The sequence below is a fragment of the Dreissena polymorpha genome, chromosome 8 (assembly GCF_020536995.1).
Source record: "Dreissena polymorpha isolate Duluth1 chromosome 8, UMN_Dpol_1.0, whole genome shotgun sequence".
In the NCBI taxonomy this organism is placed as follows: Eukaryota; Metazoa; Mollusca; class Bivalvia; order Myida; family Dreissenidae; genus Dreissena; species Dreissena polymorpha.
Genome location: NC_068362.1, coordinates 97,781,951 through 97,799,722, shown reverse-complemented (window position 1 = coordinate 97,799,722; position 17,772 = coordinate 97,781,951). Strand labels below are relative to the sequence as shown.

The window sequence follows — 17,772 nt, the reverse complement described above, 5'->3', positions numbered from 1 at the left end:
TGCGTCCGTAGCTCGAATTCTTTACGCGGTAAACTTTTAAATAATTAACTTGGGCTCGTATAATATGTCCCCGTATGATCAAGTTATTCGACGATGACGACGATAATAATGATAATAAGTAGGAGGAGGAGACAGATAATGAAAAGAAGGATGGTTGAGAAAATAGAGGACGATGACTATGAGGATAATTATAATTATAAAGAAGATCAGGAGAAGGAGATGGATGTGGATACTCACTTCCAGTATTTGTATAATCTGTATACGGTCTTTAATCTGTATACGGTCCTGCAAGTCATGAATTACGTGACAATACCATTGTATAACAACCGTAAAGCATGAGCAATAGCGGTCGAAACGTCCAGGACGGATAAGATAGACTGATAGTCTTGTGCGGATGACTTCATTAGTAATTGATTTAGTCAAGCCATATTTCAGGAGCTAAATGAGCCAGAAATCACGCTTTGTCTACAACATATCTACCAGCTAATTAGAACCCGAAATCGTCAATAAACAGTCCACACATGGATACTCTTACGGCTATCTTGTCCACAGTTTCAATGCGATCGTATAAGCCGATAAACAGCAACGCAGCGACATGGAATTGCATTACCTTCGCCTCAGAGAGCTCAGACGATTGGAAGACCCCTTATCGTTACTTTGAGAACGCAAATAATCAATGCATTGGTACACGATTAAGATTATCTTGTTACCTTGGCTCTAGACAGCATTGGTGTAAGGACAAACTATGGTTAATTTGATCGGAAAATATGAAGTAATGAACTATACCATTGGCGGTCTTTAAGATCAGTAGTTTGTGTGCATATGTTTCATGCAATTATGTAGTGATATAACTTTGTAAATAGGCATCGTATCATGGTTGGTTTTCAATGAATTGCCTGGGTTAGATTAGACAAGAACAGGTCGGTAGGTGGTCTGAAACCGGCTATTTTACTCGCAAAGTTCAAATTTCTCTACGATTCTGTTGTGATTTAGTATTTTCTGTAGTTAAGTATTATTCAAGAGGTTTTTTTTTACTGTTTACGTGTTTGGGTTTATGTCATTATGTAACTCTTGGTCTGTTTTTACTTACGCTCAGAAATCTTTGTTAATAATCATCATCCGTACTCACTGTATGCATACTTAAAAAAATGAATTCAAATCACTTTTGCCAGTGCCTAAAAGCTTGTTTTCCTCTTTATACCAATATCATTTGTTATCGCTAGGTTTTGCCTCGCTTTATATCAGCGTTTAGAATTATTGCTAATGATCGCTGAAGACATACTAATGAGTTAAGAAAAAAATGGTTTATTGCATTTTGTGAATGAAACACTGATCGCTAATTGTAAATGTTTCCCGATTGCACGATAAGTGGAGGAGAATATCAATAGAACCCAAAGTAATTTGATCCACATTAGAAGACAGTTAAAACAAAAGAAAGAACAGGGTCCGAAACCGAGTGTAAATGAATCCTTACGGGTTACTGACACGGGGTATCATATCGAAAAGTCATTGTCACTCAAACATCAAAATCTTTGAAACACAAGTCGACTTATCTACAGACAAAAAACGACTTCGTCTTTTTATTGAGGCAAACATTCATTCATATGAAAACGGTTCAAGCGAATTAATAGCATTGCGGTGATAGCACATTTTTACAAAAGGAAAACTTAGCATTAGGACGGGGCAGTCAATTAGAAAACCATAAAACTGACATTAAACCTAATCTTTAGTTGACTTATGCGTCAATTTGTTTTGTTGAAAGTCACCCCTAATTGTTTTATTGTCTCATAAAATATTTTCAAACTACTTAAAGATTTTACACGCTGAACAATAGAAACTATAGTTTCACGAATCTGCAAAGCGGATTGCGCAAACACATAATAGACATACATGATCTCCGAAACATAGACCGTCTACTCATCGTTGATGTAGAGATAGAATGTTTAATTTTCATGTTGTACAGTTTAACCCATTTAAGCCTAGTGGACTCTCCCATCCTTCTAAATTGGATCAATTTATTTCCAAAATTAGTAATGTCTAGTATATTTATTTATACAATTTATATTTATTAACAATTTTAAAGGAATGGAAATATTTGTTTTGGCAACTATAGATGATATGACTCATATGCTGATTGTTTAAATTTAGTAAAGTAACAAAGTAAAACAAAAAAAGGTACACACACATAAAATCCTTTAAGCAAACAGCGCAGACCCTGATGAGACGCCGCATCATGCGGCGTCTAATTTGGGTCTACGCTGTTTGCCAAGGCCTTTTTCTAGACGCTATGCATACATGGGTTAAATTAATGCAAACGATTTATTTAAAAGTTAATTTATTTGTCGTTATGTTTAAACTTATTCTGGTTCTCTCTGTTATTCCAATTGATAGAAATGGTTATATCAATATAAAACTAATTTTTAGTTTGCGGTGTCACAAAGATCTATGATATTTATTTAAAGGTCTTCGGGTTCTGGGTCAAATGAATTTAACCAATGCCAAAATGTATATGTACTAAAAACAACTGCGGCGTTTTAATATAAAGATATATTTCCATTGCATGTTCAATCAACATGAAATTCATTGAGTAAACTATAATTGGGCCGTGCTCTGTGAAAGGGGGTTTAATTGGGCCGTGCTCTGTGAAGGGGAGTTTAATTGGGCCGTGCTCTGTGAAACGGGGTTTAATTGGGCCGTGCTCTGTGAAAGGCGGTTTAATGCATGTGCGTTAGGTGCCGTCCCAGCTTAGCCCGTTCAGTCCGCACAGACTAATCAGGAACGACACTTTCCGCTTTTATGATATTGTTCGTTTCAAGAAAGTCTCGTCTTAGCAAAAATAAAGTTCTCTCCTTTACGCAAACATTCACGTATATCATTTTGCCAGTATTCCTTTTTATCTAGTATTGTATAATCAATATTAGAAAACAAATTACATAATTATATATAAATCTGAATAACTGCATGTCCTTTTTCAATCCGACAATAATCGGTTAGAAAACCAGTAAATATCAATTAACTGTTAAAGGGGCCTTTTCACGTTTTGGTAATTCTAAAGCGTTGCAACGTGAAACGATTGAATAATTTGGATTTTTTTAGTGTCGTTATATTTAATGATACAGCGAGAATTGTTTACATAAAGTATAAAATACATTACGCATTGTATGAGCACGGATGGCCGAGTGGTCTAATCGACAAACTTTTACTCCAGGGCTCAGTGGTTCGAGCCCAGTTGAGGGTTACTTTATTTTCTTTCATTAATCTATTCTTGTTTTTTTACTGTAGGTTTTTAGATTCAATGTTTACATTTATCAATATAAGCATTTAATGACAAACTGCAATAAATGCCAAAATCTGTGAAAAGGCCCCTTTAAACTGTTCTCATGTTTGTAGTTTATTATACAAAAATACTATTTTTTAGTGATTATCTATGCCTTGTAATAAAATATATACGATTTCTAGTGATAAAAATATAATTGTTGTTAAACTAAACGAATTCCTTACGAAACGCTTACTTATGACATTACACTAATTATACTGACAATGCAGATTTCAAACGAATACTACAAAAGTCGCAAGAAAGTCTCGAAAAAAAGTTTTGATTAATTGCGAACTTAAGAAAGAAGTCAGGGGGAGGCACTCATAAATGATTTCTTAAATAACACGTTTACATAAGCACTGACATTTAACGATATAATCTTGACTCAGATCTGAACCTTCGTTGATATCCAATACGTTACATAGCCTTAGGTTGAGGCTCAATTTCTAAACTCGGTCGCTCGTGTTTTGAGTTTTTAGTTTTAATTAAATGATTTCGATTGTAGATTTCTTTGATCTTTTTTAACGAAAATCAAGGAGGGAAGATTTTATCGATAATTGTTCACAACTACCTCGTAGACTAGTTTGGTTTTCCATTTTTGTCGGATAGATTATGCAATATCATACAATACAGACAAAACGGAATGCTTATGTAAGTGGATTGTTCGTTTTGATGTAATACGTAGGAACGCTTGATATGTACTTATATTATTGGTCCAATTGTGTAGTCAACAATATATAATATCATTTAATTTCAATTTTCAGTGTCACTAAACAGATACATTCCCAGGTAAAGATCTATACCCTTTGCATGTAGAGTACTGGCGTTATTGTTAATAGTCGATTGCCTTCCTGTACTAGTATTAAATGCCGTTCGACAAACAGTCCCTGAATGTTACCATACTTAAAGCCACTATATTATGCTAACATTTATTACAACAATTAATCGTGTAAAGATGATATGATGGACCGTCTATGTTTTAATTTATTATTAAACATGAAATATAATAAATTAAGATGCATTCAGCTTTTCATGCAACGGTCGTTGAAAGTAATGTGCAAGATCTTTCAAAGTGTGTGGACCTCAAAGCCAAACATCATGTGCTAGTTTTAATGAGAAGCCCTGTGAATAAAGACAAAACTCTTCAACATACCATGCAGTAATTAATGATCAAGAAGACCTGTGTTTTCGCACAGAAACAAGAGCGACAGATAGTGTATTAGTCTCGGGTGGTCGACTCCAGTCACCGCCTGTGTATTGAATTTCAACAAGAATGTAGAAGCCCATGCGCCCTGGGGTCAATCGTATCGCCTGTTCAATGAGGTGTGCGCCCTGGGCGTGGCCCGTAACTAGTGTGGGGAGGGGACCACCTGTTACCTCTGCCCGGCGATCACCCGCACGTGCCCCATGCGCGCGCGCTCTTTGATCTCGTTTTTTACACGGAGAGAGTTAATGGTCGCTGCTGGGGTGTAGATTGAACATATTTTATACAATGGAAATGTGCATTCACTTTGTACCCCAGTGAATGCATTGTCTGTGCGTTTTAAAGATACAGGTGTATATTCAGTAGGAATGGCATTTAATGGTAAAAAAGCTCATGAATACAGGGGTGTTCATGATGTGAACTGGGGAAAAATTACCAATGCCCATGCTTGCTAAAACTACTGTATTATTATCATTGCAAAATAGTTTTAAAAAAGTGACAGTAATTAATTAACATGTATGTGTGCGTATTTTCAGCAGTTACAATAACCTGGGCAACTAGTTCCCTTCATAGCGGCATGGATGAACGCCATTGAATACTAAGCACATACACACGTGCGTACAGCAAAACATCGCCCAATTATTGAAACGTGATTTTATTACATACTACATACCACCAGAATTTGGAATGTTCATTGTTATTTGGAACACATATAATTAAACGCCAATCATAAAAGAAATCATCCGCAAAGCTATTGAAAATATAGAAGTACACCTAACAGCTGATAGTGCAAACCCAGATCTCGCAAGTAGGCATCAAAGATGTCCAAAGGTGGTCCAAAGAATGACGAGGCTCATATGGTTGACATGTAATCCATTATTCGACGGTATAGCCCACACTTACCTATCACAAAGCTCTTTGAATGCGCTTGTTTTGCAATTACATGACTTCTTAGCTGCAGTACAGGGTTTATGCTGACTGTGATTGATATTTTCAATGCTCATTAATAGTGGTGTGTGACCGTGATACCGACCTCTTTGGAGCCAATCCAATCGTGATACATCGGCTATCTCGGATTCCTCCGTAAGATAGGCCTCGTGGCTAACGGTCGCCATATTGCCTTGTATTACTACTTTACTACCCAAAAGGTTGTCAGTCTATTGTTATGAGGCTATATACATGCGCGTTGAACTAGCGCCAAACTTTTTACCGAAACTTGATATTAAGAGCACTATTAACGTTCATTTGTGTTGCAATTTGACCTATTATCAAAGTGATTTACTTTTCCATTATTATTTAATCACCCTATCAACCAATTTTTAAGATGAAATTACGGTGTTTACAAAACCAACCAAACCGAAAGTGAAACTGGATGCATTTCGTTTCGCGATGTAAACATTAAATATTTGTTCAGTTTGAGGAAGCGAATCGATAATAGACGTTGGAATATGTATGCAATACAGACTATCATTGCCGATTGTAGTACTGGCTAAAAAATACCTTTTATGACAGGTCATGTATAGAACGTTAATCAAATAGTGACCATAAATCACTACAAATGTCTGGGTTGTTCATTAACCCATTTATGCCCAGTGGACTCTCCCATCCTTCTAAATTGGATCAATTTGTTTCCAAAAGTAGGGGTGTCTGGTATATTTATTTCTATATTTAGAATATTTCTTACAGAAATTTCTTTAAGCAAACAGCGCAGACCCAGATGAGACGCCGCATTATGCGGCGTCTCATCTGGGTCTACGCTGTTTGCAATGTCCTTTTTTTCAGGACGCTAGGCATGAATGGGTTAATATTTCACGTTTCTGATCTAATTGCCTGTATCTAGTTGTAATTACCATGATATTGATAAAATTAAAACGATTTTTTCATAAATTAACATTACATGTTTTATTTTTATCATTTAGGGAATATATAATTGTATCATTATCATCATTAAATATTCTGAAAATGATCTAAATCATGATTACTTTAAAGTAGAATTTTTAAATTTTACTCATTATTTTTAATGAATTTGCACATTTGCTTGATTCAAAATAAAATGTAATAATAAGGGTTTCAGTTGTTAGTTTTAACCCATTTTTAGTTCGATTAAATTTAAAGTACTAACTACGTACATGTATGTGAAATGCTCTTGAGTTCGTTTCCTGGGCCTAGAACCAGTACTTGGGTGTCTCTTGGAGATTTCTTAAGAATGCTCCCACACTGGGGATCAAACCAGTGACCTCCAGATCATTAGGTGGACACCACATCCATTACACATCAGCGACCTTTAATTAGTAAATTACTTTAGTATTGCAGCATTATACAATGTAATGTTGCTACATATTTTTGGAAAATGATTAATGTGCAGTACTAAATAAATCTAAATGCATACAATTTTAATTGTGTATATTGTGTGATTATTAGTTACAAATTCCCTTTTTACAGGTATACTGGATTATGAAAGACTGATAAACATAAAATTGACAACTCATCTCCCCAACGATAATTTGTGTGGCTCATTCTCAGAACAAACCCATAGTCAGTGAGAAAACTACAGTGTAAAAAGACCACTTGATTGTGACAATTATGGCTGACCAAGCAAATGTTATCATTTAAAATAAAGAAAACTTCCAGTTCAATATACATTTTATACCAATTATGACATTGGCCAACACAGAAAACAATTATAAGGTTGATTTTCCCAAAATTGACTGTTACAATTGGATACTGTTTTAAGCTTCACTCTACTTTGTCTGAAAATAAAAGTCCTAAATGATGTAATAGAAACATACATATTTAATTTTTAGTTTTACAAGGATATATATATACATACATATATATTATAATATCTTTTTATCAATGGTCAATCAATTTAAGTTTAACTAATATATACATACACATTTTATACATGTGTATGCTTTGATTTTTTTCTATTGAAGCCAAATTAATATCCCATTAGATAGATAGATAATATCACAGCAGTATTCCTATTTTGTCTGCAAGTACTGCAGAAATCATGGATTATTATTTTACTGAGTCAGTCTTAATCTTTATATTATAACTGTTAAAACAGATTAAGATGTGCATTATACAACTGAGGATGCATCAAGATTAAAAAATGGTACATGTATAAATTAATAAACAATCAATAACAATCAGAAACTGTGCATTTTTTTCAGTATTGTGTGAAAGGATTTGAAGTAATGATGTGTTTTTGAAATATGATTTATGTGAATTTGAATAAATATATAAAATTTAGTGATTTTCTCAGACAAAAACTGTTAATTACATACTAAAGTATTCAGAATGTATTATTGTAATATTCATTCGAATTTTTTAGTACAAAAAGCACTTTTCCCTGGCATTTGTATTTATAGTAATTGCATATTTTATCATTCTGACAGCATTTATAAACTGTGTTCATGCAAGCATGAACACGGTTTCATTTTTTGAGTATTTAAACAAGAGGGCTATGATGGCTGTGTATCACTCCACTGCTGAAAAAAAAGGCTGAAACAAATTTCTCTGCATGTGCAAATACTTAAATATAGGCCCTATTTAAGCACATGTACACTTTTGTGACCTTCTGGGCTGGGTCAAATTTAACCCCAGGGGCATAATTTGAGAAAACTTTGTAGAGGACTACTATATCTCACTACATACAAAATGTGGTAGCCCTAGGTCCTAGAGTTAAGGACAAGAATATTTTTAAAGTTTTCACAAAATAAGCAAGATATAAGCGTATGTAATGTTCAATTTTGTGACATGCGGGTCAGGATCAAATTTGACCCAAAGGGCATAATTTGAACAAACTTGGTAGAGGTCTATAAGATGTTACTGCATACCAAATTTGGTAGCCATAGTCCAAATGGTTTTCGACAAGAAGATTTTTTAAAGATTTCACAAAATAGGCGCTTTAAAAGCGTTTATTCAATTTTGTGACCCCCCGGGGCAGGGTCAAAGTTGACCCCAGAGTCATTATTTGAACAAATTTGGTAGTGGTTTATTAGATGTCACTACATACCAAATTTGGTAGCCCTAGGCCCAATGGTTATGGACAACAAGATTTTTAAAGTTTTCACAAAATAGGCCCCATATAAGCGTATGTTCAGTTTTGTGATCCCGGGCAGGGTAAAATTTGACCCAAGGGGCATAATTTGAACAAACTTGGTAGAGAACTATAACATGTCACTACATACCAAATTTGGTAGCCCTATGCCTTATGGTTAAGGACAATAAGAGTTTTAAAATTTTCACAAAATAGGCACTATACATGTATAAGCATATAATTGATTTTGTGGCCCCCAGGGCAGGGTCAAATTTGACCCCTGGGGCATAATTTGAACAAACTAAGTAGAGGGCTATACAATGTCACTACATACCAAATTGTGTAGCCCTAGGCCTAATGGTTATGGACAAGATTTTTTTTTAAGTTATCACAAAATAGGCATTATATAAGCATATGTTCAATTTTGTGACCCCCGGGGCAGGGTCAAATTTGACCCTAGGGATTAAATTTGAACAAATTTGGTAGAGGACTATTAGATGTCACTATATACCAAATATGATAGCCCTAGGCCGGATTGTTATTGACAAGAAATTTTTTGAAGTTTTCACAAAATAGGCCTTATAATTATAAGCATATGTTCAATTTTGTGACCCTCAGGGCAGGGCCAAACTTGACCCCAGGGGCATAATTTGAACAAACTTGGTAGAGGACTATAAGATGCCACTACATACCAAATTTGGTAGCCCTAGGCCCAATGGTTATGGACGAGAAGATTTGTAGTTTTCACAAAATATACCCTATATAAGTATATGTTCAATTTTGTGACCCCCGGGGCAGGGTCAAATTTGACCCCAGGGGTATAATTTGAACAAATTTGGTAGAGGACTATTAGATGTCTCTACATACCAAATTTGGTAGCCCTAGGCCCAATGTTTATGGACGAGTAGATTTTTAAAGTTTTCAAAAAATAAGACCTTTATAAGCATATATTCAATTTGTGACCCCCGGGGCAGGGTCAAATTTGACCCCAGGGGTATAATTTGAACAAATTTGGTAGAGGACTATTAGATGTCTCTACATACCAAATTTGATAGCCCTAGGCCCAATGGTTATGGACGGGAGATTTTGAAAGTTTTCACAAAATAGGCCTTATTTAAGCAAATTTTCAATTTTGTGACCCCCAGGGCAGAGTCAAATTTGACCCCAGGGGCATAATTTGAACAAATTTGAAAGAGGTTCACCCCAGGAACATTCCTAAGAAATTGGACCAGTAGTTTAGGAGAAGATGTTTAAAGGAAAAGTTTATGCATGGATGCACGATGGACACATGACCTTTGGCCAGTGGAGCTAAAAATCAAATTAAACATTTAGTTTTGATGTAAAATCAGTTTTTATATGCAAGTGTCTATTTCACTTATAAATTAAAACAGCATATTATTCATTATTGAAAAGAATATTCCAAGCTTGATGTCATATTTCAACTTTGCATAGTGTAGTTAATTGAACATTGTATTGAACTGTATGGGCAGCTATATTTTTTAATTTATGTATGTTGTATTATACAAAATGCATTATTTCTACCACAAGTAGACCATATAAGGCCTACTGCTACTAAATAGGCACTGGTATGAATTTGACACTGTTTTTGATGCTCATACAAAACTTTAATTATTACAACACTTTAGTATATTAAATATTTTCAAGTTTTTGTTCAACATTTTTTGCAAAAGAAAAGAGTGTCTTAATGCATTTGAAACTATACTTAAAACAAACTAAAAATGCATTTTAACATACCTCTTTCCTGGTAAAGTGTATTTGGGATGATAAAAAATACACTTGAAGAGTATTAATGCTGGAAAAATGCAGAAAAAAATACATTTGTTTCTGTTAGAAGTGTGTCTTGTCTGCATTTTTAAGTGTAATAAATACATCAAATGCAGATAAATACAATGCCAATACTGTTACATGTATTGTAATGGACATAAAATGCACTTGTTCTTGTAATTAAATGTTTTAGTGAATTGAAATAACCTTTTATAACGTTTTAACAATTAATAATACCTTTTTATATAAATTTTCTTTTGAAATGTGACACTTAATAGATTTTTGCACCACTAGTAAGAGATATAATTTGTGCTCATAATGCTTTATCATTACACTATATAATATCATTTGTTGTATGAAAATTGCCCGTAAAATTCATGTGAAAGCTCAAGAGATCAATAGCAGCGTGCTATACCCTGCTCCTTTTTACATGACTTGATGGTATTTAGTCCCCAATTCTACATGGCTAAGGGAAAATTAATGTGCAGATTTGACAAATAAGTCTTAACTGGGATCCAATAGGCAGACTTTCATATTACTTGTATTTAATTTAAATCATGATCTGAATTGCTCTTTGGCAAATCTTTGTTGGTCACAGTAGTCAACTGAATTTTGTTCACTTTGTAGTGATTATATTTTCTATATTTATCAGACAACATCTTTCTTCAAAAGTTTAACATGATTGCTTGGTTAATTTAGAAACAAGATCAATGCATCATAACATAAAATGAAAATTTGTGTAATAGTAAAAATGGCATCAAAAAAGCACTAGATTATCTGCCTTAAATCTGAGACGATGTGTTGATGTATTGGAATTTCTCATAAATAATGTGTTCCATAGTTGTATAATTGTATAGTCGCATGCATGAGTGGTGTCAATGTCACAATACCAAGTAAAGCCTATAATTTACTAAAACAATTTGAAGTTGATGTGTGTTTTTTTCAAGATCTGTTATATATAATTATATATACATGTACATGTATATATATATTGTTGAAAAGTTAACATGCAATAAGTTTACTGTAATTAAGTGACAAATAGTTTTACTGATTTGGTTGGATGCATATATGCAGTTATATCATGGTTTGTGCAGAGGACAGTAGCAAAAACAAGTGCTGTCTCCGTATGATGACATACGCCCCCGATAAACGCTTTAATAGAAGTTATGAGCATTTTTCAAAACCTAAACGCCGACCCTAAGTTCAAGGTCAAAGGGGTCAAAATTTGTGTGTGTATGGGAAGGCCTTGTCCATATACACATGCATACCAAATATGAATGTTACATCTGAAGCGACATAGAAGTTATGAGCATTTTTTCGAAACCTAAATGCAAAGTGTGACGGATAGACAGACGGACAGTGCGATCACTATATGCCCTCCTTTGGGGGCATAAAAATGTGTTTCACATTGTTTTGGTAAATTAGTAATGTAGTTAAATGAGCAGAATCATCAATTATAAAGTTATTGATTATAAAGTGTTGCTGGCATATTTGATGCATTCATCTAGCTATAAGAAGGTCCCTGTTTTATCCCCACTGGCACCGAGTGAGGGTTCTCAAAATCTTTAAACAATATGAATAACTACATATAGGGTCAAGAGCCTTGTTGATATGGGGGCTAAACACCTGAAATCAAAGCGACCCAGGTTAAAGGCCGAGGCAAAATAAATAAACCAGAGGCCGCATGAGCCTGCTATACTCTGAACAAGTATTGTTTCTTCTCAGAAAACTGGCTTAAGTGTCTTACTAAGCTTTAGACTCTGAGTTTCAGTGCACTCAATCTTAAATAAATTGGTCAAATTAAATAATAATTTGTAAAAAATAAACATTCTGCACAAATTCAATTATTTACTTTACCTGTGTGCATGAATCATTTCAGTCCTGATGGTTAGAGAACTATGTCAAAAGCACCATATCTATGAAACACTTGTATTTTGAATAGTGCAATGTTCCACAGAAATGATGCTGATGATAATTCTACACGATGATGAATAATTAGATATATTTCTAAATTCCATTTCCACCAACAATTCGGTTATTCCTCTACCAGTTCACATGCTTCATACACAGTTGAAAATAACACTATTTCACTCAACAACCGTGACACATGTACTCAATTTTTCAACTTTTCGCAATTAAACTTGTCTTCTACTGTTATTGTTGTTGTTGTACTTTTTAAAGTAGTTCGAAAGATGGCGACCATTAACCCAGAGATTGATTTATGAAATAAATCGTCTGCTGATCCAGAGTGGAGCCAATCGTGATACCAATCGTGATACATCGGCTATCTCGGATTCCTCCGTAAGATAGGCCTCGTGGCTAACGGTCGCCATATTGCCTTGTATTACTACTTTACTACCCAAAAGGTTGTCAGTCTATTGTTATGAGGCTGTATACGATGCGCGTTGAACTAGCGCCAAACTTTTTACCGAAACTTTGATATTAAGAGCACTATTAACGTTCATTTGTGTTGCATTTTGACCTATTATCCAAGTGATTTACTTTTCCATTATTATTTAATCACCCTATCATCCAATTTTTAAGATGAAATTACGGTGTTTACAAAACCAACCAAACCGAAAGTGAAACTAGATGCATTACGTTTCGCGATGTAAACATTAAATATTTGTTCAGTTTGAGGAAGCGAATCGATAATAGACGTTGAAATATGTATGCAATACAGACTATCATTGCCGATTGTAGTACTGGCTAAAAAAATACCTTTTATGACAGGTCATGTATAGAACGTTAATCAAATAGTGACCATAAATCACTACAAATGTCAAATGTCTGGGTTGTTCATTAATATAATTAATGCACGTTTCTGATCTAATTGCCTGTATCTAGTTGTAATTAACATGATATTGATAAAATTAAAACGTTTTTTTTCATAAATTAACATGACATGTTTTATTTTTATCATTTAGGGAATATATAATTGTATCAAAGTGTTATCATCATTAAATATTCTGAAAATGATCTCAATTATCATGATTACTTTAAAGTAGAATTTTTAAATTTTACTCATTATTTTTAATGAATTTCCACATTTGCTTGATTCAAAATAAAATGTATTAATAAGGGTTTCAGTTGTTAGTTTTAACCCTTTTTTAGTTCGATTAAATTTTAAGTACTAACTACGTACATGTATGTGAAATGCTCTTGAGTTCGTTTCCTGGGCCTAGAACCAGTACTTGGGTGTCTCTTGGAGATTTCTTAAGAATGCTCCCACACTGGGGATCAAACCAGTGACCTCCAGATCATTAGGTGGACACCACATCCATTACACATCAGCGACCTTTAATTAGTAAATTACTTTAGTATTGCAGCATTATATAATGTAATGTTGCTACATATTTTTGGAAAATGATTAATGTGCAGTACTAAATAAATCTAAATGCATACAATTTTAATTGTGTATATTGTGTGATTATTAGTTACAAATTCCCTTTTTACAGGTATACTGGATTATGAAAGACTGATAAACATAAAATTGACAACTCATCTCCCCAACGATACTTTGTGTGGCTCATTCTCAGAACAAACCCATAGTCAGTGAGAAAACTACAGTGTAAAAAGACCACTTGATTGTGACAATTATGGCTGACCAAGCAAATGCTATCATTTAAAATAAAGAGAACTTCCAGTTCAATATACATTTTATACCAATTATGACATTAGCCAACACAGAAAATAATTATAAGGTTGATTTTCCCAAAATTGACTGTTACAATTGGATACTGTTTTAAGCTTCACTGTACTTTGTCTGAAAATAAAAGTCCTTTATGATGTAATAGAAACATACATATTTAATTTTTAGTTTTACAAGGATATATATATACATACATATATTATAATATCTTTTATCGATGGTCAATCAATTTAAGTTTAAATAATATATACATACACATTTTATACATGTGTATGCTTTGATTTTTTTCTATTGAAGCCAAATTAATATCCCATTAGATAGATAGATAATATCACAGCAGTATTTCTATTTTGTCTGCAAGTACTGCAGAAATCATGGATTATTATTTTACTGAGTCAGCCTTAATCTTTATATTATAATTGTTAAAACAGATTAAGATGTGCATTATACAATTGAGGATGCATCAAGATTAAAAAATTGTACATGTATTAATTAATAAAGAATCAATAACAATCAGAAACTGTGCTTTTTTTTCAGTATTGTGTGAAAGGATTTGAAGTAATGATGTGTTTTTGAAATATGATTTATGTGAATTTGAATAAATATATAAAATTAAGTGATTTTCTCAGACAAAACTGTTAATTACATACTAAAGTATTCAGAATGTATTATTGTAATATTCATTCAAATTTTTAAGTACAAAAAGCACTTTTCCCTGGCATTTGTATTTATAGTAATTGCAATGCATCATATTTTATAATTCTGACAGCATTTATAAACTGTGTTCATGCAAGCATGAACACAGTTTCATTTTTTGAGTATTTAAACAAGAAGGCCATGATGGCCCTGTATCCCTCCACTGCTGAAAAAAAGGCTGAAACAAATTTCTCTGCATGTGCAAATACTTAAATATAGGCCCTATTTAAGCACATGTACACTTTTGTGACCTTCTGGGCTGGGTCAAATTTAACCCCAGAGGCATAATTTGGGAAAACTTTGTAGAGGACTACTATATCTCACTACATACAAAATGTGGTAGCCCTAGGTCCTAGAGTTAAGGACAAGAATATTTTTAAAGTTTTCACAAAATAAGCAAGATATAAGCGTATATAATTTTCAATTTTGTGACATGCGGGTCAGGATCAAATTTGACCCAAAGGGCATAATTTGAACAAACTTGGTAGAGGACTATAAGATGTTACTACATACCAAATTGTGTAGCCCTAGGCCTAATGGTTATGGACAAGATTTTTTTTAAGTTATCACAAAATAGGCATTATATAAGCATATGTTCAATTTTGTGACCCCCGGGTCAGGGTCAAATTTGACCCTAGGGATTAAATTTGAACAAATTTGGTAGAGGACTATTAGATGTCACTATATACCAAATTTGATAGCCCTAGGCCGGATTGTTATTGACAAGAAATTTTTTGAAGTTTTCACAAAATAGGCCTTATATAAGCATATGTTCAATTTTGTGACCCTCGGGGCAGGGTCAAACTTGACCCCAGGGGCATAATTTGAACAAACTTGGTAGAGGACTATAAGATGCCACTACATACCAAATTTGGTAGCCCTAGGCCCAATGGTTATGGACGAGAAGATATGTAAAGTTTTCACAAAATATACCCTATATAAGCATATGTTCAATTTTGTGACCCCCGGGGCAGGGTCAAATTTGACCCCAGGGGTATAATTTGAACAAATTTGGTAGAGGACTATAAGATGCCACTACATACCAAATTTGGTAGCCCTAGGCCCAATGGTTATGGACGAGAAGATATGTAAAGTTTTCACAAAATATACCCTATATAAGCATATGTTCAATTTTGTGACCCTCGGGGCAGGTTCAAACTTGACCCCAGGGGCATAATTCAGGGGTCATAACAGGACCAGATTGCCAATCCTGAAAACAAGCCAGGGGTCTGGCTCTGCAGGCCACCAGCGGGGTCAAGGGGCAGCGCCTTTGTCAGGGGGATAAAGGGGGGCTAAGTCCCCCGGACAAAAATTGATTTAAATCATTTTCAGACCCGTCTAGATTGCATTTCCAAGCAGTTTTAAATGCATTTTATTATAGCAAAAGAAAGATTTTTTTCCAAGAATTTACTTATATTTTTCAGTATATTATTATACTACATTAACCAAATATTTTGAAAAAAAATCAATACAGGAAAAATTGAAATAAAAAAATAATCATTAAAAAGTACAACCTTAGCCCATAATATAAACAGCACTAAATAATATCCCATAAATATATATAATATTAACGATTTCCACCTAAAAACTGATGCTGTTACAAGAAAACGTAATCATAAATTATTCGTCAAGTGGCTAAATTTACCACCCCCCACACACCTGTTCACGCAAAGTAAGATTCACGGTTGTTTTCCTTTGTTCCAATGTCACAGTTTATCAAATTAATCGTTTATGTAAAGAAACAATAAAAATATAAAAAAGTAATTACGTTTATAAGCTTCTAAACATAGGTTACGTGGTCAAAATTTACTTAAAAACTTGGGATTTTTTCGTTGTTACTCCATGTTTATAAACGCATTGTTGATTGGAATTCACAGGATAAATACTAATGTGTCTTGTTCTGATAAAACTGGGCATAATACATGTGCGTAAAGTGTCTTCCCAGATTAGCCTGTGCAGTCCGCACAGGCTAATCAGGGACGACACTTTCCGCCTAAACTTGATTTTCGGTAAGGAGACTACACAGGCTAATCTGGTACAACACTTTAGGCACATGAATTAAGCCCAGTTTTCTCAGAACACGACACTAATAAATTTTATGATATCAGCGCAGGAGTTATCTTCTGTAGAAACGAAATAAACCAATAATCACTCCTTACCCCCCCCCCCCAACAAAACTCGTATTTTTATTGATCTCAAAAGTGACCCTGGTGCCTTGAAATCCGGATTTCCGGATCAATCCGGAATATTACAACCCCTGATAATTTGAACAAACTTGGTAGAGGACTATAAGATGCCACTACATACCAAATTTGGTAGCCCTAGGCCCAATGGTTATGGACGAGAAGATTTGTAAAGTTTACACAATATATACCCTATATAAGCATATGTTCAATTTTGTGACCCCCGGGGCAGGGTCAAATTTGACCCCAGGGGTATAATTTGAACAAATTTGGTAGAGGACTATTAGATGTCTCTACATACCAAATTTGATAGCCCTGGGCCCAATGGTTATGGACATGAGATTTTGAAAGTTTTCACAAAATAGGCCTTATTAAAGCAAATTTTCAATTTTGTGACCCCCAGGGCAGAGTCAAATTTGACCCCAGGGGCATAATTTGAACAAATTTGAAAGAGGTTCACCCCAAGAACATTCCTAAGAAATTTCATCAGAATTGGACCAGTAGTTTAGGAGAAGATGTTTAAAGGAAAAGTTTATGCATGGATGCACGATGGACACAGGACCTTTGGCCAGTGGAGCTAAAAATCAAATTAAACATTTAGTTTTGATGTAAAATCAGTTTTTATATGCAAGTTTCACTTATAAATTAAAACAGCATATTATTCTTTATTGAAAAGATTATTCCAAGCTTGATGTCATATTTCAACTTTGCATAGTGTAGTTAATTGAACATTGTATTGAACTGTATGGGCAGCTATATTAATTAATTTATGTATGTTGTATTATACAAAATGCATTATTTCTACCACAAGTAGACCATATAAGGCCTATTGCTACTAAATAGGCACTGGTATGAATTTGACACTGTTTTTGATGCTCATACAAAACTTTA

The 17,772-nt window shown here is 34.0% G+C and overlaps 1 protein-coding gene and 1 long non-coding RNA gene across 3 annotated transcripts in view; both read left to right on the top strand.

Annotated features, from left to right (window-relative positions):
- Nucleotides 1–17,772, top strand: part of LOC127842356 (lysyl oxidase homolog 2-like) — a 38,399-nt gene that overhangs the window by 8,345 nt on the left and 12,282 nt on the right. Inside the window, exon 1 of one of the 2 annotated variants that reach the window (XM_052371818.1) lies at nt 680–732. The exons of the other annotated variant lie outside the window; for it this stretch is intronic. The gene's annotated coding sequence lies outside the window, so the exon portion shown is untranslated. Of the gene's footprint in view, nt 1–679; nt 733–17,772 lie in introns of those variants that run through there. 2 annotated transcript variants of the gene reach the window in all.
- Nucleotides 5,798–7,775, top strand: LOC127842357 (uncharacterized). Its single transcript, XR_008031561.1, has 2 exons — nt 5,798–6,032; nt 6,963–7,775. It is a non-coding gene; the product is annotated as an uncharacterized LOC127842357 (long non-coding RNA).